This window comes from Cyprinus carpio, chromosome A2, assembly GCF_018340385.1.
Source record: "Cyprinus carpio isolate SPL01 chromosome A2, ASM1834038v1, whole genome shotgun sequence".
NCBI lineage: Eukaryota > Metazoa > Chordata > Actinopteri > Cypriniformes > Cyprinidae > Cyprinus > Cyprinus carpio.
The window spans coordinates 14203123-14227060 of NC_056573.1; the positions used below are offsets into that span (position 1 = coordinate 14203123).

The window sequence follows — 23938 nt, forward strand, 5'->3', positions numbered from 1 at the left end:
CGTTTTATTTTAAATTGCAATAATATATTACAATATGACTGTTTGTAATGTATTTTTGATCAAATAAATGCAGCCTTGCTTATCGTAAGAGACGTCTTTCAAAAACATTAAAAAAAAAAAAAAATCTTACTGACCCCAAACTTTTGATTGGATGTGTACCTTCTCACATTTCTTCTTCCCAGGAAAACATGAAAAAAAAATTTTTTGTTACAGTAAGTGTTTAATAATGTGGCCCCTTGACATCTTCACTTGGATAATATTTCTCATTTTCTTGCTTTGCATTATTATAGCCAATAGTTTTTGTTTTGTGTATTGCACTAAGTCTTGATTTTGCATCACAGCAGTGGCATCAGTGGACAGTGAAAGAGTTAAATGCATTCAGGCCAACTTTGTTCAACAGCGGTGTGGGTGTCTGACGAATGACAGTTGCACAACAGTCTCGCTTCAGCATACTGCAAGAAAAGCTAGTGTCAAACAAAGAGGGAGCAGAGAGACGGGAGACGAAGGACTGGGGGATGGGTAATGCATAAGTCACAGACGCTACAGAGAGTGACCTTGTGGTCTTCATGTAGACTACATCCTCAAATCCAGCCCCTAAAACAAACGTATTTTATTACCTAAACCTTAGCTTTTGCTTGCTATTTTGATCGACTGCATAATTTAGACCCTTATTTATTTATTTATTTTTACTTTACTTGATAAATAGTTTGTTTTGACCATATTCAGTGGCATAATGTTGTCTATCATGTATTCCACACTGGAACTGAATTCCCTACAATAGAAGTTTTAATGCTGCTTTTGAAGTAATGGAATTTCTATTTATCTCAACTTTTGTACTTCCTGGTTCCATTTCCTTAATCAGTTAACTGCCAAGTTTATCACTCCATGTCCTTTTCTCTGTAGATCTTTGATGAGCTTTGATGGAAAATATCTCTTTAATAAGTTGCAATGAACATATTTCTGATGATTGACACTTTTTTATTTTTCATTTTTAAAATCGTGAAATATTTTATGCTCAAGATGGAACTTGCAGTAAATCTGTAGATCAAGAAAAACCATGATGTAGATTGTTTACACTTCTGTCAAAAAGTGCATTCACTTCTTTTCTTGTTTACTTATCATTGTGGAACAAAGATAAATTCTTTGCAGCCCTCAGTGGAAAAGCTAAGGTCACTGACAGGTTGTTTGCACAATGTTACAGTCAGGGCGTCTATCAGAGCATCTTAATCCAACAAACTATTCCCTAAAGAAAAGGCAGCAATCATAAGCATCATAAGGCAGTATAATTATTATTGATGCAATAATATGTTTCATAAGGAAGTGTAATTATATTTACTGTTATGGGACTGTAACTTAAATGCTTTGTTCTTTTCTTTTGTTCTTTTTTTTTTCTTTTTTCCCACCTTCAATACCACAACTTAGGTGCCCTTGAGCAAGGCATCGAACCCCCCAACTGCTCCCCGGGCGCCGGCAGCATAAAATGGCTTGCCCACTGCTCCGGGTGTGTGTTCACAGTGTGTGTGTGTGTTCACTGCTCTGTGTGTGTGCACTTCGGATGGGTTAAATGCAGAGCACTAATTCTGAGTATGGGTCACCATACTTGGCTGAATGTCACGTCACTTTCACTTTTTTTCACTTTCATCATAAGGCAGTATAATTATATTTACTGTTATGGGACTGTAACTTAAAATGCTTAGTTCTTTTCTTTTGTTCTGCTGTGTATAATCATGCACATAACAATATTTTGCAATATTTTGTAATATTTAGCTATATACTGTAGCTATTTGTACATAACATGACATCTGACATCATGAAACCTTCCATTCTCACCTTATGTGATCACACCTACAAGCATTTTGCAATTATTTTTGTGATTTTCTTTTTTTTTCAGAATGAAATAGCAAATTAACTTACTGTTTGCAACAAACATGAAAAGAGATAAGTTATGTAATCAAATTTAAGGTAAAAGAAAAGAAAAGAAAAGAAAAGAAAAGAAAAGAAAAGAAAAGAAAAGAAAAGAAAAGAAAAGAAAAGAAAAGTAAAACCTAAAATAGTGTGTAGTAATGTCTAATGTTGTAAATTTATGTTCTGTATACTCCTTCCTCCATGTGTAAAATGTCCTTTCAGGCCTTCAAAGTTGTATATTTTACATTTCAGTGCAGTAAGATGTTCTAGCTTGGCAGGTTTTCTGTTGCACTCTATGCATTGGTGGTCCAAAACAGTTAAAAATGTCTCTTTACAAATTGAGAGTGAAAAATGATCTTAATTGCTGATTAAATAAAACCTTGAGAACAGGTGTTTCCAAAAGCCGCAATCAGACAGAAAGTCACGTGAAAATGACTCTTCATGCTGCTCCGAATGTAAAGAGACCAGTCTTGTGATTTTTGCACAAACAGTTCAGAAGTGGATCATGGTTGCCATAACACACACTAAGTTTGCATCTGAATACGCTAGAATATTGCGGAGGTATAGCCTAATGTCCACTTTGGCAAGCACATCAACAAATGCCTTTTTTTTTTTTTTTTTTTTTTGTAGTCAGCCTTAAGTTGATATATTTTTTCTCGAAAATCAGGAGTTAAAAAAAAGTAGGTTAGAAAAATTCAAAATGGCAGATTTTTTTTTTTTTATGACAAACTGTCTTAAGCCAAGGAATCAAATTTGGTGGTGGTGCTAGCAGTGGTGTCAAACCCAATTCCTGAAGGGACGGAACCCTGCAGAGTTTAAATTCAACCTCAATTAAACACACCTGATCCAACTAATTAATTCCTTCAGACTTATTTGAAAACTTCATGGAATGTGTGCTGGAAAAAAAAACTCTGCAGGGCTCCAGCCCTCCAGGAATTGATGGTTTGACACCCCTGTGCTGGAGGGTTTGAGTTAGAGACTTCAGATTTGGAGTGGTTAATGTTCAGACTGTCCTCTATCTGTGTGCCAAATTTCATAACTTTTTACCATATGGTAAAATGGGCTGCCATAGACTTGTAGAGCAAAAGAAGAATAAAAATAACACTAACGGATACAATGAGGATTGTTTTAATGAGGATTATTCTAACTATGTATTGCAAGGGTCTGTAACTTATGCTTAAATCAAAGCTAAAGTTCATCTAAATGTTTCATTGTTAACCATTTTCATATTAAATTGTGTTTAGGGAAATTTAAATGTAAAGTGAATTACTCTGTGTGTCAGCAATGAACATTTTAAAAGCTCTGCAATAAAAGTCACAAGTATGTGAATACAATCTTTTTTTTATATATATATATATATATATATATATATACGCAAATAGTCTAGATGTTAATATTAGTAGCTACATCTCTCTCTCTATCCACCAAGGGATCCTTGGCCTGGAAAAGGTTGATGATCCCTGTCTGGGTTTTAATTAGTTCCTCCTCATTTGCCTTAAAACTCGATATGAAATCTGAAATTGTATTTCTCAGATTGCAGCTCTACGCACTGTCAAACTTCATTTACAAATCTAACCAAATCAAAGTAATGAGTTAGCACTATTAGAAAAAAAAAAAACAAAAAACATTTTATTTGTAACAGTGATTAAAAGTCATTTGTATTTCAGTTGAACACAAAAGACATTTTAAATAATGTGTAGTTATGAATGGAGACAGACGATTTTGCCAAAATTATCCACCAAAATCTGTGCACTATAACACAAGTCTTCTGAAAGTATGTGTATAAAAGGTTTTTTTTTCTTTTTTTTTTTTTTTTTGTTTGTGGCAAATGGAACAAAATATAAGTCTTTGTGTGTGTGTGTTGTGTGTGTGTGTGTGTGTGGTGTGTGTGTGTGTGTGTGTGTGTGTGTGTGTGTGTGTGTGTGTGTGTGTGTGTGTGTGTGTGTGTGTGTGTGTTTTGATTTTTAAGATTTTTTTGGTGGACTATTCCTTTAAATGAGAAATGCTGGTTCAGCTCTGCCACCCTGGATAGTAATGATAGAAATTTGTTTTATTTTTATTGTGCCCTTTGTAGGATTATATATATATATATTTTTTTTTTTTTTTTTTTTTTTTTTTTTTTTTTTTATATACTTCATATTTTTTTTTTTTTTTTGCACTTCATAACTTATTTAATTATTTATTTATTTGTATTGGTACAAAACAAAACATGAGCACTGTATTAAATTAGCATACAGTGTATGGGTGCCTGGACAGGTTTGCATGGTAAAATATTCTGTTCAGGCATGACTAGTTATGTCTAAGCAGAGCTGTCTCTTAAAGAAATGTCATCCTTGACTTAATTCATTGTTATTGCTTACAGCAACTTAGTGTCCTCATTTCAGAGTGTGCATGTTGTGCTGAGCCTGTGCGTTTTGTGTAAGTGTGTGTGTTTTGCCAACATCACCAGTGTCCTCTGCTGTTGAAAACCCTTGTGGCAGATCCCCACTTGGATGTGTATTTGTTGCTAGGATACAGCATACCCCTATAGTTCACCCCCCCAACCCTTCATGTAAATATGTACAGGACTCTGAATTAGCCAAAGATTTAGAGTTACAGAAACACTGAGTCAGTGTGAGGCACTTCAGTCCCCAAATTACATTAAAGAAGATATGTATTACAGAATGAGCCACTTTTATTTGAGTTAATGTCAGTATGAAGAAAATTGAGTGTGAATTGAATTGATTACTGAGCATTTCTACCTTAGCAGCTTTTGTATGTATGTATGTATGTGTGTGTATGTGTGGGAGAGTTTGGTTCCAAAACGCAATAAATCCATTTTGATTAATTTGAGTTTCAAACTTTCACATAGCATCTTTAGGTTATAATAATATTAAAAATTAAAATCCAGGTTTTGATTTTCAAAGATTTATTATAAAATTGTATTTCTTTTTTTCCATAATGCAATAAATCCATGATACTTTTTTTCCTCAAAATGCAATAAATCCATTGAATCAATATGAAAGTTATTTTTCATATTGAAACTAATGATAATACACACAACATAGTAAGTTGATCCACATATGACAGCCTCTGAACTTCAATACTATCTTATATACAGGCACTGGATGAAAAATACATTCAGTTAGTCATCGCTTCCAAAATGAACTCAACGGGTCATCTTGTTAATGCTATAAATTAATTACAGCAATAAAAGAATCATGAACATTTCATCATGAACAAGAACATGAACAACAATAGCACATTAGATCACAGAAATTCCAAAATGACATTTCCCTTACATTAAAATTCCAAAAGATCATTCATCTTTGCCATGTTACATTCATTTAGTTGACTAGTTCTATGTGCTGTATTTATTATGTGCTGGTGTTTGTCACGGTTTGGAAAAAAAGGGAGAAAACATGGCCTAATAATTCTGTGAATATTGCATTTTGCGTAAAATTTAAAATTTACTTTTCAATACCGACCAGATACAATACTGATTTTGGCGGATGCTTTGGCTTGTCTTCTTCCCGGGTCACCTCTAATCTAAAGACCTACTGTTTCTCAATAAAGATAACTTTTTTAAAATGCAGCATGTGAAAAATTAATAAAGCCCTGAATCATTCATGATGGCTTGATAAGTACTGCCAGTGTGGGAGGTGTATTAAAATGTAACATCTAAAATGCACCACGGGATGCTGTGATTTGTTAATCTCAAGCCATGTGGCAAACGCTAGAAAAAAAAAATTATGTTCTACCCCAAACCAAAATAAACGTAATCTGCTTTGGCTGACAGGAAAGATAAGCACATGGCTTAAAGATGTTTTGTCAATCAAAAATGCTGTGTTGACAGATTAAACAATGACTCGTTATGCCAGACCCTCTGCATTAAATCCCACTGTTTCCAGCTCATGATAAATGATGAACAGGCAGTTGCCATGACAACCATCTTCAGTCAAGCATCAGAAGAGCAAGAGGAAGAGATACAGAAATGAAAAGGGGGGGGGGGGGGGGGTGGAAGGGTGCAGATAGAGAGTCTTGGCTTGTGTCTGGAAGGCCTCTGTTGACCGTGTGGGTGCTGACCCGGAGCAGCCTGGGGAACAGGGCTAATGAAACGCAAACTATCAATCTGCCTTTATTTTGCTGATGAAGACACTAGCATAGAGGGCATGCATATACATGCTTTTTAATTAGGGATCCTTCTGCTGTTGGGTCTGTGTAGAGGTGCAGTTGTGGAGGAGGGAATGTCCTTTGCAACATGTTGGCCAGAAGGAAAAAAAAACAGCTTTCACTATGACCTACACAATGAGGTTAATTGGTTTCACTTGACAGACCATGCTATGAATGCTAGACCACCCTATTCTATTCTATTCTATTCTATTCTATTCTGGGTCATTAACAAATAAGAGCATCCACAATAAAAATAAATGAAAATGTGCCAAGCTTTATGAGGGGTACTTTTGTTATAAAACTTACACTTGGTTTTTCAAAATCATATGAAACAAACACCTTGACATGTTACACCTACATTTACAAGTTTTTAAATATGTTTTTCAAGGTAAAGTGTTTTTTCTATGAATATATATTTTTTTCACAAATATCCTCTGACCACATGACATTTTACAACCTGAACTAACCTTGCCTTGTCATAAAAAGTTCAAATTATCTTATTTAAAGAAATCACTACATGTATGATGTATTTTTAAAGTCTATCTGTATTTACTAATTGTATCCCTTAAAACTCATCGTTGATAATCACAATGACATATTTAACCCATTTTTCTAGTGAGAAAAATTTCTTAAATTATTTAAGAAATAAAAAAACAGTTTGAATAAATCATGACACACCATGATTATGCAAATTAGTTCCCGCTTCTACTCAGTCAAACCAGCTTGGACCTGCTCCACTTTCAGTTGTTTAACTGAATTATAGTAGTAAATGCTACACATAGGCAACTGGCCATATTGATTAATTCAGCAAAATATTTGAAAGCCAGAAACTGATTCCAAAAAAGAACAGAAGGAACAGATTATATTCAATTATATCTACAGTATAGGAATTATATGTATAATTATATGTAGAAAATGCTCAGCATTGTTGACTAAAGAATTCTGCACATGGTTTGTCTTTAAGAATATTAAAATTGCCACATAGGCGTTAAGTAAGGGATAATGTACATCCAGCCGGTTGTTCCCAGAATAAACCCCGACAGGGTGATCAGGACCCCGACACCAAGCAGTTACCAGTTAGTTCTCTTATAATCCATTACAGCGTACAAAACAATCGTAGGAAAATGGCAGCAGCTGCGTTTGTATGAAACGAGAGTGAGTCCGCAATACCAGGATGACATAATTAAACAATTGCACACCATTTTGAATCGAGTTTTAATATTTTATTAGCTAAACAAACACAAAGCTTTCACCAAGAACAAAAATAGTTCAAGCAAAAGTACAGCGCCGACTGCTGTTACCCGGATGAGCCTGTGTTATTAGCTTTTACCGGTTGTTATCGAGGGATAACAAACCTTGGAATGTCACGACTGACCAATCAGAATCAAGTATTCCACAGAGCCGTGTAATAAACAACATTAAAAACTTTTTTTAAAAATTGCCATTCTATTCTATTCTATTCTATTCTATTCTATTCTATTCTATTGTCAAATTAATCACGTTTTCTTACTGTGTCATTGAAAATGCTTGAATAAACACTTGAGAATATTATATTTCTCTAACAAAGGGGAAGAAACAGATTAGCAGCACTGTGTGAGGTTCAAAGTATTTTTCAAAGAAAAACAATTAGGTGTGTGTGACCACAGGATGATCATTACACCGTTTGAGTGGCTGTAAAGTGGGACAATGCAACCTAAGGTCAAATTAATGGGAACAATTACACACACTATAGAATATGACAGTACATGTGATTTCATGAACACACACACATACACAAAAAGACCAGTTTAATGATACAAATAACAGTATTGCACAAATGAAAGAGATAATTAACCATTTAGATGAGCATGTGCATGTGTGTTTTGAGTGGGTGTGTGATTGTGAGTGTATTAGTTTCTGTTTACCTTCACACGGACATGGTCCTGTGTCTTTTGTCCTGTGGGAATAGCTTTGAAAGGGTACTGGTTGTTGTCTGGCACCATTAAAGTGTAAGATAAGGCTTTGCCACAGCTGGGTTCACTGTACCTGCAAAATTACTATTATGTTTAAAGGCATGAATGCAAATGAGCAGAAGCTTCGCACAGTAAACACTCTTCACACAAACATAAACTCTATCAGTACAGCTCCACAAACTAAGCACACTTTTTCACACTTTATTTATCTCTGTTTTCTCACATTCTGTTTTAATGACTAATTTCATTGCACAAAAAAATATATAAGCATTTGTCGGGGTAAAGCAATTCAAGTGTGCATGAAGTGAAGTGAAGACATATCTCCTGTTAATTAGTTATACTCATTATTTATATTATTTCATTATATTATTCTTTCAGTGTTTATTTATATTAAGGCTACTTCCAGTTTTTCACTGCTAATAATCCTCCAGGATGAGGCCACATACTGTAACTCACGTAGAATTCAACACTTTATGTGAACAGGTAGTAATTTACGCAGTGATGCCCTATAATTACAACTGTAAAGAGTTAATAGCTGATCTATGGTAGAAGTTTGGGTGTAGAAGGTAAAATTAAACTGTCTAAGACTGAGGGGACAATATTGTACTTGTGTTTGGTGTAATGGTTTATTTGTACCATCATTTTGGTATGTTTTTAATGCACATTTCCCCTTCTGTTACAATATAAAATATTATAACTGTACTTTTATCTGCTTGTTTTACATTTTATTTGGTTAAAAAGTAATTAGGTGCTTACAATATGTAATAGTGTACTATATTGTAGAAAAAAAAATTTTCTGGAGATAGGAGAGCTGATATATATGATATATATATATATATATATTATATATATATATATATATATATATATATATATATATATATATATATATATATATATATAAATTGGCAAAGTTTAATTTACAGCAGGCATTAATTACATCTTAATATTTAAAAAAAAAAGTATAAATTTCTTAAAAAAAAATAAAAAAGTAGGTATAATTATTGCAGTTACACACATGCAATAATATCAGACAAATGAAATGCTAATGTGACACCTCCCCTATGAGACTGCCCTGGGCTGAACAGCCACATTGCTAAATGATGCTGAGGGCCACTTTTTCCATCTACATAGTGACACACACATAGTGATTATGTTCTTGCATAATTTGCAGTGTTTGATGCCTTGGGAGAGAGTATGTTTTGAATAATATCTAAGTTAATACTTGTTCAAAACAATCACTTTAGCAAAGTTTGTACTGTTTTCTGTTTATTTTAATAAAATAATACATTTTTCATCAATCAATATACTGTCATTAAATTATGTTCATTTTAAAATACAGAAACAATAATATTCTGAAAGCTTTTAAAGAGATTCCATAATAATTTAATACAGCTTTACAATAGTAACAATTAATTATCTGATATTATTTATATCATATTTTAATTATAATGTTTCATTATAAATACATTGATTATCTCTTAAGGTGAACACCCAACTTAATCTTTGGCATTTCCATGTCATGTCAACAAATGGAAGTAGGCCAGCTCTTTTTATCATGTGAATTGTATCTTTAGCCCCAACAGCAGGGGCGCTTTTTACCCCAACCATACTTGTTAAAAAAAAACAGTTGCCTTAATTACCTTGAATAAAACAAGAAACAATAACAAACCTGTCTTAAAACATACTGTATTCATTTTATCAGTTCGTATTTGCTGTGTAAATCTAATCGTTTTAACTGTTTGTTTATTTGTATATGAATCACTATTAAACAAGTATTGAGAACCATGAAAAAGGCTTACACCATAAGAGTAAATGCCCTGTACTATGAAATACATGTTCAGATGCTGGAGTCTGATTAGAGCAACAGTAAATCGTACCCTTTTCCCACCCACTTCAGTTATTGAGAGGCATGAAACAGCCCACCTTCAACACACTGCATGGACAGAGCATGGGACAACTTTTAACAAAATTCATCTAAATGCCCCATCCACTCATTTCTTAGAATCAAAAAAGGAAGTAAGAGCAACAGCAAAGTAATGAGTCATGCTTTGAGAGGGTCAGTAGGTCAATGTTTTTACTAAAATAAGATTTATCACAGTTTAATTATCTTCATCTTTAGTAATTTGCAAGGGCAATGACACTCTGAAATGGTTGTGAAATACATTTTGAGGTGAGAAATATGTGGAGGAGGGCAGGGATCATCAATAATATACATCAAGTAGTTTTATGCATACAAAATTCTGTCCACTGCCTCTTCCTAAGATAACAGTTACAGTAACAGTCAACATTTATTTTTGAGCAAGATGCATCTACAGTATACAACTGACAATTACTGATTCCACTTAGCGGATGTCTTTGCAGTGCTTTGAATTCTATATTAATGGCCAAGAGTGAAATACTTAATTGCTCTTGAGCCCTGCTATATCACGGTGACCACTGAAGCTTCAGAATGTCACAAATACTTGTGTGAAGGACCTGCATATAGGGGGCTTATGTATTGTTATGCCTTCAGATCCATGAAAGATGTTCTGTCAAGGTACAGTATCTGATTAGATCATCTATATATAGACAAAATCCATTACTGCACTATAATCATTCACTACAGGTGGCAGCATCATGAGTTACAGCAATTGGTATAATACAGATCGATCTTTTGTAGATTAGCTGGCTGTGGTCATGTTGCATAAGAGTAAAGTTACAGTGGCCCACCCTTCTAATCACACTGTTGCCTTCTCCCTTATCTTCTATAGTCATGAGTGTGGGGTTTCCTAACCTTGCTTGACTCTAGATGGCACACAATTATATGTACACTGTTGTGCAAAAGTTTGGGTTCAGTAAGATTATTTATTAGGGCGATTACAGTAATAGGGCGAGGCAGATTCGGCAAACTCCCATTTATATAGCCAGATGACCCCACCCAGAGAGCGCAATTACCTGTGCTCTGAATGGAATGGATAGCACCTTGGGTACGTAACCATGCCTTGGTTTCAGGATGACCTTAGAGTTGTTAGGCCCAAATTTCAGTCAGGCAGGGCTAATGGAAAGCGCCTGCAGGTCTCCTATTCGCTTTACCGATGCTAGTGCCAGAACCAGAGCGGTCTTCAGCGGCAGTGACTGAAAGTTGGTAGACTGTAGTGGCTCAAAAGGGGGTCCTTCAGGGCCCTCAGTACAGTGGGCAGATCCCATGAAGGGACAGTGCATCGCGCCACATAAACATAAAACCATGTCTGCATTTGTGATCGGAGAAATGACAAACAACAAGCGCTACTCTACACTGCTCAAAACTCGCGTTTGAATCATCTCTCAGGATACTCTCTCAGGATCAGGAAACAGTCCTCCATAAAATGTGTTGCACACATCTGAATATTTGGGCTGGACTGTTCTGGAACAGTGCTGTAAATGCAACTTAACCACTGATTTCTAGTCGTGTCCTCTTTTGGAAGGCCAAACAAAGGACTGGACACCGGGCTTAAGAATGGCACAGCCGGACGGCTTGTGGCAACCACATGTGATGACCCTAAGCTAGGCTTTGTCCATGGTGAAAGCCGATCCAGCTATTCACAGCTCGAAGTTGATGTATTTCCTCAGTGACCAGCACAGATCAGCTCTATGCATGACGAAGCGAATATCGTCCTCATTTGGAAGGCCAAACAAAGTAGTTTCGCTTTCACAATGAAACACTGAGTGTCTCCACAACATGGCGGTGGCAGCAGCAACAATACTACAGCTAGAATAAAAGTTACGCCTTCTTTCTTTGCGTGAATATTTGGGCGGCGTTATGCAAATTTTCCCACATTGTGTGGTGCGTGTTAGAATGAGGCCTTTTAGGAGGGCATGGACAAGTCTTAACTTTTATAAAGAATATCTCTTTGGATTTGAGACTTTAGTCTTTGCAACTTTACAGATCTTCTTTATGCAGAGCTTGTAACACAAGAGACAAGAGAAAGTAAAAATTGAAATTGCATCATATGACCCCTTTAAAGGCTTGTGCATTCAACTGTTTTTGAAATGGAGCTTTGTGCTCATGTATCCTACCTCTCTCATTCAGCACAAATCAAAATATTTTATAATATTTCTGTTCTTGCAATGTAACATATCTGAATGCTAAACTATTATTTATTATGTAAATTATAGGCTTTGTCGCGTCCCAACGGTGACACAGAGGTGGGCATGCTGATGTTTGGTACACTGTATTTTATTTTGATAAAGTACCAACTGCGCTCTCAAGTTAGCAATGCTGGAACTGATGTGTGTGTGTGTGTGTGTGTGTGTGTGTGTTAGTAAGTGTGTGTGTGTGTGTGTTAGTGTGTGTGTTTGTGTGTGTGTGTGTGTGTGTGTGTGTGTGTGTGTGTGTGCGTGTGTGTGTGTGTGTGTGTGTTTGCGCGCGCCAGTGCGATCACTTCAACTGTTTCCTTATACCAGCAAAATCAATTTAAACACTTATTGTCTTATTAATAATGCATCAATGTACAGTATAAAGGTCTGCTTTTATTTATGTACACTCTCAATGAAAACAAAACATTGTGTTTTGTAAAATAAAAAAAACAAATAGGATGTTGTTTCTGCCATTTGAGTTTCCTTTCTGTGAACAAATTACGCCTGTCACAAAAAATTAACTGAAACTCGGCAGTTTATATAGGCTGTTATGAGTCACACTGTTTTTTTCCCCCTTGTTTATGTGTAAACTAAATCAAATATATTTCAAGAATTAATTCCTTGTATGTAGGCTATATAAGTACTATTGTCTGTTCAAAATAAATGAAAAGAAACCGAGCACAGTAGATTTGTTTTGTTTTTTCCCTGTTGTACCGAAATCGTATCGATTCGAGGTACGAACTGTGACATCTGTGTACCGTTCCACCCCTATTGAATACTGATCAGCACCTTGGGTACTATACTCACAGGTTTCATACTGCCGAAACCAAGGCCAGTGCTTCTGAACAAAGAACAGAGTCCCCAAACCTTTTAATTTGATGTCTTAATTTCTGCAAAATATAAGCTGCATGTGAAAAGAAAAAGTGACCTGTTCTGCTAGTCTTTTCTGGTGGGGTACTGATGGAGTTCTCAGATAATGCTTCAAAAGCCAGGGTAAAATGAAACTGATCTGTCCCCTGAAATCCTGTCTTCAATGGTTTTATTGTTTGGATAAAGAGGCTTTATTCTGTACCACTCATCCACAGTTCCTCTAATGGTGTTGCCCATTTCTGCAGAACTATTAAGATAATTAAAAAAGAGGTTAAGTCTGTCCCTTTGCCTGCTATTTCTTTCTTTCTTTCTTTCTTTCTGAAAGACTAAATTATAGTTTTCATTTTCATTTTTCATTTAATTTCATTTCAGCATGCCATGCTTTGGGGTTTTCATTCCTGAAATTGACAAAGTAACACAATAGCAGGTCTTTTTAAGGGACTACCATGTATTATACCACTGTGGCATAGGCATTATTTGTGGAGTGAAGCAGAAGAACTTGTAATAATTGTAAACGTGTTGCTGTGATATGTGCAATAACCCTCTATCTACAAAGATTTTCACATTTTGCTTTGCTATATTTCTAATTATGTGCTAGATGCTAATGGATTCATGTATGGATTCATGTCCTCTTGTGGATAATGTTGTACTCAGTTTGTGATCCAGTCATTCATCTGTCAGCTGTTTAACTTACATTGCAAAAAGCAGCTTTATAATATTTTGGCATGTGGTTGTTGCACATATCTGCAAATCTGCTGCTTTTCTGACTCTTTTTCTCTTCCTGTATTTGCTCTTTCTGTCCTCCGCGGACTTTATCCCAGTGATTTTGTTGACTGTTTTGTTGTGCACTCATCTGTGCACTCATGCTTAATCTATTCATCTACTTTCCTTCACCCTTTTGTCACTGCACGCCTCCTATGTTTTATTTTTTCCAGCAAGGCCAGAGTTTTAGCAAGAAAAGCCATTAGACTAATCATACAAAGATGTAGATGAAAAGTAATTAATAATAGTAAGTAATCTGGCACTCAAGCTCACATGAAGCTCTTATGTTGAGGAGTTTTCTGCAAGGCAGCAGCAGTGGACTGTACTGCTAATGTTGTCTGCTTTGTACCACCTTAGTTGATGCCAACCCAGATTAAAGACCACCATAAGAATGTGTCCCCAGCAAAGCATGGGTTGCATAAGTAAGGCTGGAAACTCACAAAGAGCATTAGCCATGTGTGCTGTCCAGCATCCAAAACTGCGCTCACTCTGTGGTGATGTCCCAGCTTCCAAGATAAAGGCCTTTCTCAGCCTGTATGACAGGATCTCTGGGTAATGATCTCATTATTTCTCCATGATAACAGAGCACAGAGTTGACATGGATTGGAGAGTATTTGACAGATATTAATGTTGAATGTTCTCGAATTACAAATTTTCTTTTTTACTGCTGAAATTTCACAAAAGAACTTAAAACATTTTGAAATATGACATCAGAAACTGGTTGAAATGGTTCTTTAAGATTACTTCAAACTTCAGTTTGCAGAAACTAGAATGAGGAAGAGGTTCATTTTCTATCTGAGTTTTTTGTCAAACAGCCATGTGAAAAGGAGAACACGGTTTTATTGTGGTAAAACTCAAATATTTGCTAGTCTGCAGTACAGCTTCTATGTTCAGCTAAATTTAGTTATTTAGCTCTTTTGATCAGGCCAAAGTTCTTGAAACTGGTCTTGAATGTTATCGAATTACAGTAGCTAAACACTTCAAATTACCACAATATTAGTGGGGGAAGAAATTTTTAGGGGAAAATTGAATTTTTCAGTTTTGGTCAGGAACACAGAAGTGTGGATTGTCTTGAATGTGTGATGTTATGTGACAGTCTAATCTTCAGTAACAGTAAAGTTCAATACAGTAGCATTTGTTATAACAGTAAAGCTAACAATAATGAAAAATACTTGTACAGTATTAATGTAGTGTAATGTCAATTTATAAGTATGCCATTGTTCATTGTTAATTTATGTATGTTCATACTTTAATGTTAATTTATACAATGTGAAATGTTAATTTATGTTAATTTAATAGAATTTCCAACATATACACTACCGTTTAAAGTTTTTGGGGTCAATCCAGTGAAACTGTAATATTGTGAATTATTATAACAATGTAAAATAACTGAATTTTTAGGATTCTTTGACGAATAGATTAGTCCTAGAGAACAGCATAATAAAAATCTTTTGTAATATTATTAATGTTTCTACTGGCACTTTTGATCAATTTAATGCATCTTATCTGAATAGCAGTATTTATTTATTTATTTATTTATTTATGTATTTATTTATTTATTTTTAAATCTTATTAACCCTAAATTTTAAATGGTGTAGTGTACATATTTAATGTTATGTTAAATTAATACATTTGCATAATTTAAGTATAAATTAGCATTAATATATTAAGATCAAGTAGTAATAAAATTGAATGATAGTATATTTATAAAGTAGCATTAAATTACGTAATTTTTTTTCATTGTTAATTTAAGATACCTAATGGATTAAATACCAAGTTCTGTCATGAAACTCTAAATGGTGCAGACTGATCGGTCCTTAATGTAAACTGTCGATATTCTTAGCATTAAACGACTTGCCGAAAGCTGATTGATTCATGTTGCATTCGCAGCCAATGAACTTGCTGCTTTACATTTAAATGGCTGATTAGCATTTGGTTGAGCATTGCAGCGCGCTTTCAGATTTCCTCTGAAACCATCCACCTTCCCCAGTTCCACCTGTATAGATTTGCTACAGGTTATTTTATATGCTATTTGTGCAGCAGCAGTATGTCTTAAATACTCACAGCACCATATCGCCTTATGTATTGGCAGTAGCAAGTTCCTGTGCTTGCTTGCAGCAGCAGCGGCAATAATCTACAAATACAGCAATAATCAACAGCAGCAATTCAGCAGTAGCAGCCACGTAGCAGATCAAGACCAAATACATGAATATTGTCATATCCATTACTATGATAAAATCTTCAGCGAGTTCTCATGATATAACAAATGTTAAGTTTGATGATTTTATAAAAATAAAACTCAGTTATGTATTACAGCTGATGTAAAAAGTTTATGTGTATCACTAATGTGATGCATTGTGAAGTGGAAAGAAAACAATCACAGGAAATATACAGTAGTTTAAAATATATTCATGAATTGCTGATAAAATTGCTAATATATGAATGCTTTTACAATACTGCTCAATTTTATTCTGAAAAATCTATATCATAGTATCTATGGCAGAACATCATGGTACAACATTCTTAGAAACAATTTTAAAAGAAATTCCCCTTGATAATAATTAAAAACACTCTAACAACAAAATATTGCTGTTAATAAGTGCTTTCCTGTAGGTATTTCAGCTTCAATACATAAACATCTGACTGACATTCACCCATTGCCATAAACACAAAAAGCACCATGATGTATTTCCTATTAAATAACATGGAGTATAGTACAATTCTGTAAATCTAAAAAACAATAGGCGAAATGGAGCAATCAAAGACAGACTGGGATGAATAGGGAATTAAATATTCTCCCATTTGTCCAGTTTAGTTACAGTACTGCCATTGGGACTCCCATTGTTATTAAGCACCAAGTATAAGCATTTTAAATACTATTTCTTATGTTAAGTAATAATATTAGCATTTATGACAAAAACAGACAGTTTTAGAAGATCAGATTCAGCTTTCTTGTTATCAACACTGCAATGTAAGCAAGGGCCAAGATTGAGAACATATACTGTGTGATATTTCAGTAGCAGTTTCACTGGGAATGTTTTGTGAACCAGTCAAAAGCACCATGATCAGAAGGCAGTGGGAGGGTTGTGGCATCCATACTGCTGTTTACTTGAAGGATGCACGGACTTTGCGTCCCTTGAGAGGTTGAGGGGGGTCTGAAGTTGTCAGCCATGGCAGGAAGGTGCCTCTCCCTCAGATGTGAACAAAAGGCTACGGAACTTAGCCCATCTGAAGAACAGACAGAGAGAGAAAGAGATTATTTTCTCTTGGATTGTGGGGTGTTTAGTGTGTTGTTGGCCAGTCTTGCAGAGCTTTATTACACCCTTTATTTACTATATTTAGCTTCATGCCTCATTCATAGAGGGCACATGCCTGAAACCTATGCAGCCGTTTTTTTAGTGGACTGTTCTGACTAACCACTGGATACTAAAATAAGCTCTGCAGGGTAAACAGCACTGTCTACATCAGGGAAAGGTAGTGAATAGGGCTTTTTTTAAGCGTAATGTCTTTCTCATGATCCTGCTGAAGCAGCATTTTCAAGACAACACAGCAAAAAATCAACTCTGCTTGGAGTACATATTGTCCCAATCTACAGAGTGTTATAGTAACACTAAAGAAGAGTTACCACTGTTGAGGATTATGTGATGCATTTTTATGTCTAAAAGCCTGAACAGTAGTTTTTCATCTTCAACATTGTTAATAGCAGGTTTTCTTTTTACTATGTCACTCATCAATTGATTAATTGATTAATTATCCCATTAACTTTAACTCGGATTCAGTGTTACTTTACCACTCTGTAGATTGGAACAATATGTACTGTACTCCGAGCAGATTTGATTTAACTCTGGGAATTTTGCTCTGAAGCTTTACAACTTCTTAATTATTGTGCTACACCAAAACTTAGCTCTGACAACATTACTGAAAAAAGGAAAATTTATTAGCACATGGCACATGGTCTGAGAGGTTTGTGCAATATTTTCAAAATAATTGTTGGACCATACATTTTATGGTAGTAATGCTACCTTAATCAAAAATAAGTGTGCACTACTATTCAAAAGTTTGGGGGGGTTGGTATGGTAAGATATTGTAAGATATTTATATATATATATATATATATATTTCACCAAGGCTGCATTTTATTTGATCAAAATACAGAAAGAAATAGTAATATTGTGACATCATTACAATTCAAAATAACTGCTTTCTATTTTTAATATATTTTAAAATGTTTATTTTATTTTCTATGATTGCAAATTGAATTTTAAGCAGGACATTACCCCAGACATTTCTCCCAGTCTTCAATGTTGTCTCGTGATCCTAAAACGCCAGAAACAAAGACTAGACTGCATGAGGCCCTAATCTCCAGTAAAGATGATTATGGGGTGGTTTGGTTTCTATCTTAAAGGCACAAGCCTGACTTAAATATAATATTAACTGTCAGGCAAGCACTTTATTTAAGATAAAGTAATCTTGTATAAGCATAAACATATGGAGCACCTTTAATATAAGTTTATATTAACCGACCCTCCCAGTTTAAAAGTAGTAGTTTTTTTTATTGTTGTGATATGATTTGTGTTTTTGTTTTGGGTATTTATTAACTTAGCAACTCAATAAGTAGCAAAAAACATATTCTCCTTACAAATTAACAAAAAATGTGTGGACATAATCATGTTACAATGACCCAAGATAACATAAGGTACTAAAGATATGGACTAGAAACTGATGTCTGTATATAATTGTAAACTGGGGCACAAATGAAAATGTTTTAAATCATGGATAAAGTATGATAATGAAGTACCTGAGCAGGGACTAACACTGATTGTGGTCTTTCAGACAAATCCAGGTGACACTCTCCAGTAGAGGAGGTGTGGTCAGAGACCCCTCGTAAGTCCAGAAATCCCAGAGAGGCAGGCAGTAAGGTTTTAGGATCAAAGTTGGTAAATGTAGTCTGTCTGCCCTGGAGAAGAAAACAGACCATTGTCGAACTATAAAAACAACATCTGAGGGTAAGTGGGAGGTTTGTAAGTAAATATCCTAGTTGATAAATATTATAATTAACAGCTAGTATGTTAATACCTTTGATCTGATGTCATCAAGAGCATCTAATACTTTCTGAAGTCTTGGATTGGCGGAAATATTGTGGTAAAAAAAAACTTTTAGATCATTTAATCACTGCAAATCCTGGAATGCTTTTGACTGAAATCCTGACCTTGAGAAAAAAACTCCAAAACCACAGCAAAGGCCATCAGGCTTACTGGCAGCTTCTCCAAAGCTGTGGGGTACTTAGTGTTCCAGTGAACGAGATGAAGCTTCAGAAAGGAGGAGGATGTGTTATGAAAACATTCAGTATATGTGAAAAACATACTGAATTAGCTTAATATCTCAATGTATTTAAAAGAGGGGGGATTAACAATTCATGAGAGAACATCACAAGAACATTCATGAGAAGTGGGTGAGCTATAATTAGTTTTAAAGGAGAGACATTCAAGAACTAGAACCACAACACAGTAGAAAGAAGGTTTCTTCAGTTGTAATGTTGTACTGGGAGTGATAGTGTGAGAGAGAGAGAGAGTCTCATTACCTCACAGGGGAACTCTGTTCCAGCAATGGGTGTGCTCTGAGCCCTTGTCATCACTGTTCCCCAGGTGACAAATGGAAACTGTCTCACCCTGTATATTCCTGTGACGGGACCTCCAGCCAGAGCTACACACACAAACAATAATTTCAGTCATTCAGTTGTTTCTTTAACAGCACTAAAAATCATAAGTCATTATTTCAGATTCTATCTCATAAGTATTACTTCGTAGCAATGCGAATAAAATATAAAAATAATATAGGGCTTGCATAGACTAGTCGAGTAGTCGAGTGATCTACCATAATGCATGCACAGAGCTTGGAAGTACAACGTGAATTTTAGGATTACAATATTGCGTGTAGCTGTTACTTCTATGACTTTATCTATGTAGCATGTAAAATTAAAATATGTAATGTAATAATTGGGGTGTGCCCGAAGCAGAATACTTTATTTCGGAATGGCACGGATAATGGCTTCAAAAATGAATAACGGAAAAGGAATAATTCTGCCTGAATATTCGGCTGAGGCTGGCACAGTCTGGTGTTTGCTAGATTACAGTTGAGCCAAAGGGATCAGCGCAAATAATTATACACAGAGCTCTAAAGTCACGCAATAAAGTGTGAAGTGAATGGATGTAAACTTCATGAATGAAAAGAGCGCAAATCAAACACCGCATTGCTATTGCCTCTCCGTGCATCTCTCAGAAATCAGAGCTTGGCAAGAGTAATATAATAATACATCATACACATTCTATTATTTGTATATATTTAAAAGGCAATGATTTAACCCTTAAGCTACAATATGATACACGAATGAATAGGATAAGCACAGTGCACTCACCAATCAACAGCCACGTTGCGTGTCTCAGTCTTTCAAAAAAACCAAACCAGTTTTTCTTTCTCAAGAGTAGGCTAATAATCAACTTAGATCCAGATACCACGTTTCTACTTGGCCTACATGTTTGCATCTTTATCTTTTGCTGGTTTGCGTGGCAGGTACACGCACGTTTGCTTGGTGAAGTTAAAAAAAAAAAAATTACTCGCTTAAAGAGTTCTGTGTAATGAAAAATGTGCGCATTGAATTAATTCAGTCATGTTCAAATGATCACTAAAACGTTTGTCATGACATCTCTCTGCTTGCATGATACATATATTTTTTAGAAATTAATAATTTTTTTATATTTTTATTTTATACTTGTTCAGTGATAACTATGAAAAAAAAGATAGTCATAACGGTCTTATCAAGTAACTGTATGACGTTCCACCCGGATTTTTATCCGGATGCAGATACGAATAATGTTTGTGATTGTTACAGATACAAATACAAATACTGTTACATGAAAATTAAAATATGTAATGGCAAAATTATAAAGTTTTGATAAATAATTTACATATGTTAATTGTTGCATTAGGGGCTATGAATTAATAAGCGTTTTTTATTGATAAGAACTATTTAATGTATTTTCATTTACAGTAGCATGCACAGGAACCACGAGTAGTCGAGTAACTCGAGTATTTTTTAAATAAATAAGAATCGACTAGCAGAAAGCAGAAATGAGTAGTCATGCAAACCCCTAAAATAATATAAGATATATAAACTACTGCATTCCAAAAATATATTCCAAATATATTTTAAGTAAATATATTGGATATATTCCAAAAGTTCGGAATAATTAGGATTCTTTTAATGGATTTAAAAGAGAAGTCTCTCATGCTCACCAAGGCTGCTTTTACTTAATCAAAAATACAGTAAAATAGTTATATTGTGAAGCATTATTATAAATTACAATAATTATTTTCTATTTTAATTACAATTTTAAATATATTAAAATACACAACCGTTATTTTAAATTTAAACAGTATTTGTTTTTACTGTATTTTTAACCAAATAAATGCAGACTTGGTGAGCATATGAGACTTCTTTCAAAAATATTTTTTTCCTAACTTCTGTGTATAAATACTGGCCAATATTAAAATTCTATATTACCTTTTTTGGCTCTTAAAATCATACATGTGCGTAAACATCCAATATCGACTGTAATGAATTAATAAATTAAATATATTAAAATATCAGAATCATTTGGTACAAATATATGTTTATATAACCTGTTCTTCTTTTATGGTAGACTGACAGATTGCCTGTTAGAAAAATGTTAAGTGAGTTGTACTTGAGATATTATTTGAGCAGTTCAATATCCATTACCTAACTTATTCAATAGCTACTTCTTTCTTCTCTTTTCAGCAAGCATTCTGCAGAATGTTTTTTTGTTAAGACTCTTTTTCTATTTTTTCTAATCAGTGGTGTTTCTGTACCACTGTTTAAAACATTTTTTAAAACACTCAATTTCATGTAATCCTTGCTTTCTGAGATATTACCAGTAGAGCTCAAACTTGAGTCTCAACTTGAGCACTAAAAAAGCTGCCCGGAAAAAAAACCACACTACAAAAAGAAAATAACAAAAGTTAGTAATGAAGTTAGGAATACTGGAAATATGGCATGAGATTGCAGTGATGAAAGACTTCAGTAGCTGAATATTGAGCTGTTTATATTTACTCTCCGTAATGATTAACAGATTTATATGCACCAGTTTCTTTTCACTTTAGCACTCGATAATGCAAAAAAAAAACAAAATCATTGCAATGTTTTTTCTTGCCGTTTTCTTTTAATAACATACTTTTCATAAAGGCTATAACAGGTTCCAAAAAAAACAAATGCATAAGTTGCGAATACTGTGTAGGCCAAAAAACAAAAATTCACTACCAAAAATCTGCAGAATGTTGACGAATACTGTTGTTAGTAAAAATATAAAAAGGACAAAAAAAATATGGACAAAAAAATTGAAAAAAAAAACCTATGAAAAAAAATAAAAGTGGATCCTACTGTACACAACAACAGGATCCATTTATTATTTTGTACCATTTTTGGTTCCCCTTTCTGGAGCACGACTGCGAGTACCCTGATGCACCCTTGGTCAAGATTTTTTTCTTTGATTATATGGAAAATACCTATTCCATGTGAAGTAGATAAACAAAATTCTAAACAGTTGCATCTTTATTAGGTTTTATACTGCTTTAAGAGGTTAAACAATAACAGAACAAACAGTTTTATTAAAATGCAGTAATATACGAAAACTTGAGCTGTTGAGGTCATCATCAGTGAAAATCCCCCACTTTGGAATGAATCAAACCCATTGTTTCCTAAGGATCCCCCCCCCTTAGCTTGGTTGAAGGGCCATGGTTCAGGGTGGCAGGGTCATACCTTCAATTTGAGTTGCTTCAGAGAAGGGTCATTTTGTGCTTGGGTGGGGTACGAATATCAATGGGAGGGACTGCCTGGGTCCATTTGCGATTGGGAAAGCTTTTTCTTGCCCACTTTTTCTGGCCCTGAAATGACAAAAAGATGAAAATGCGGAAACACAGTAAGATAAAAAGCGAGTTCCCTAGATGCACAACAACAAAAGTGTGGTTTACATTCCTTGCAAGATTCACGATCAGCAAATGTACACTGTAAGCAGTTGTTTTACTTCAAGGAGCTTTTTTTCAAGCTTTGACAATTTTGAAATTACTCCTACTTTTGTTGGTGCATTTATCCAGATTGTTTTATTCATATTACTGTCTCTTTCTTTCTTTCTTTCTTTCTTTCTTTCTTTCTATAATTCACACTTAACAAACCAACAATACATTTTGTTTACCAGTCTAGTCTGCCACAATTTATCTCACACTCTCACAAAAAAAAAAAAAAAAAAAAAAAAAAAAAACTTACGTGAAAAAAAAAAAAAAGCTCTTCATTGGGGGCAAGGACATTTTTTAAAAAAATTAACTTGTTACATATTCATATTTAAACTGTACATATTTATAAGGTAAAAATAACGATCAACATTGTATCTTAATGGTACTGCTCCCAGTAAAGTTAATAAAGAGGAGTGCCCCATTTGGCCGATATTTTAATTTGTTTTTTTAGTACATGTTGTTTTCCTCCACAGGGGAGTAAACATAATAAATCATAATGACAAATTCCAACAGGATAACACACTGTTTTTCTTTGATCCCACTTTTTAAAAAGCAAATGATCCCCCTTAATTTTTAATGTCTTAATTAATTATCCTAAAATGAGTGAATTTTTAGTAACCCTTACCGTTCAAGTTGATTCCATAAAACCCCCAAACAAGCGTGAGACATGATTAATTTTGGTTGGTCACGTTCAGTGTTTTGTGTCACCCCTAGACCTCCGCACATTGATGCTTTCTTTTCTAAAAACTTATTGTCAAAAGTCCCCACCTTTATTCAGAGGTGGTTCCCCTGCTGGTATTTTGGTTTACCTATAGGTTGGGCTTGGCCACGAGGGGTATAGGGAGTCTCAGGACGAGTTACGGGGGCAGGCGATGGAGTTTTTTTGATTGGGAAGGTGTGAGGGGGAGGGAGTGGGGGGGGCGGTCTACCATAGTAGGAGTGATGGTTTTTTTCCCGGCGGGAGGTTGCGGGTGTTGGGGGGTTTTTTCATTTGGTCCCGGGGGGTGGGGGGTGGTGGGGTCAGGGGTCAGGAGTAACTGGAAACAAACTCCAAAAAAGAAATTCCGGCCCCAACCTCACAAAGTTTCCATTTAATTTTCGCACGTCTGTAGCGT

At 34.8% G+C, this 23938-nt stretch overlaps 1 pseudogene; it reads right to left on the reverse strand.

Moving 5' to 3' along the window:
- Positions 1-16309: 16309 nt before the first annotated feature.
- LOC122147024 lies at positions 16310-23492 on the reverse strand (annotated as a pseudogene).
- Positions 23493-23938: the final 446 nt, after the last annotated feature.